Raw genomic sequence first — 1,197 nt, 5'->3', positions numbered from 1 at the left:
TTAAAGACACTAACACCAAAGATTGTTTGAGGCAGTGATCTATTGATGAGAGTAAGCTTATATGATTCAGTGTAAGAGTGAGGAGAACTTCAAAGGGAATTTTCTCTTTGATTTGAAAAGTCTTGGGGCGTATATTTAAGGGCAGGGAGAAGAATGAAACAGTTGTCTTTCTGTCTTATTTGTTCAGTTTTGTGGAATAAGTTGAGGAAAATAAGCATGTTTAGTTTGGAGAAGAGATGGTTCTAGGGGAACACGATGCTGTGATTACTGTTTTTTGAGGGAATAAAGAGGTAAAAACAAGGAACATGTGGAAAGACAAAAAAAATGGAATTTTGTTTATGATGAAGACTTACTACCAGACTGAGATGTAGGCCTTCCTGGGAGACAGTGGTCTCACCATTATAGGAGGTAATAAAATGTAGACTGAGCATCTTTTTATTGAATATTTACAAAAGTAAATTCAAGTTTTATGGGGTGGGTGGATTGATCTACTGGTGACTCACAAAGTTCTCCTCAAAAGAGTGATACTTGATATTTCTTTGAGGTGTTAAATGCTATACAAAGAACTGGCTGCAATGGAGTAATTTGTACCAGATTAGCCCTTTTGATGTAAAAATTTTTAAAAGTGGAAAGAATATACGAAATAGCTGCTTTTGTTTTTAATATTGACAAAAATTACTGCAAGACTTTGGTCTTTGAAAAAAAGGAAACAAATGAAATACATCCAATCATTTCCTCAGGTTTCTCCATTCAGGAACTTTCCAGACTGTGTTTCATGGAAGAAGAAACACTGTAAAACATAGTAGTTTTACTGAATTGAAGAAACAGATCAGAATTTGGGGAGGATTGCATGGCTACAATTCATGTAACCAAATGGAAGAATGAAAACTAATCAAAGAAAGAACCCCAGAAATCTGCAAAAGTCTCTCTTGACACTGGTAAATGCTGCACATAGGGTGAAACACCACAAGACAGAGCAGCAAAAACCTCTTAGAGGAAAGAAAAGTAATGATAAACTGAAAAACAATATAAGCTCATGGACTATGGAACTGGAAGATGTTCAAGTATCAATCATCCCAAGTGGAGTGAGCTTGCTAAATATGTTGGGCATCCAGTAGAGATACCAGAAAGCTCATGTATTAAATGTAGAACTAAACCAGATTTTTGGTACAAACTATTCTAGACACATAATAATAA

The sequence above is a fragment of the Marmota flaviventris genome, chromosome 8, assembly GCF_047511675.1.
Source record: "Marmota flaviventris isolate mMarFla1 chromosome 8, mMarFla1.hap1, whole genome shotgun sequence".
NCBI classification, from domain to species: Eukaryota; Metazoa; Chordata; class Mammalia; order Rodentia; family Sciuridae; genus Marmota; species Marmota flaviventris.
This window is presented reverse-complemented; position numbering follows the sequence as displayed.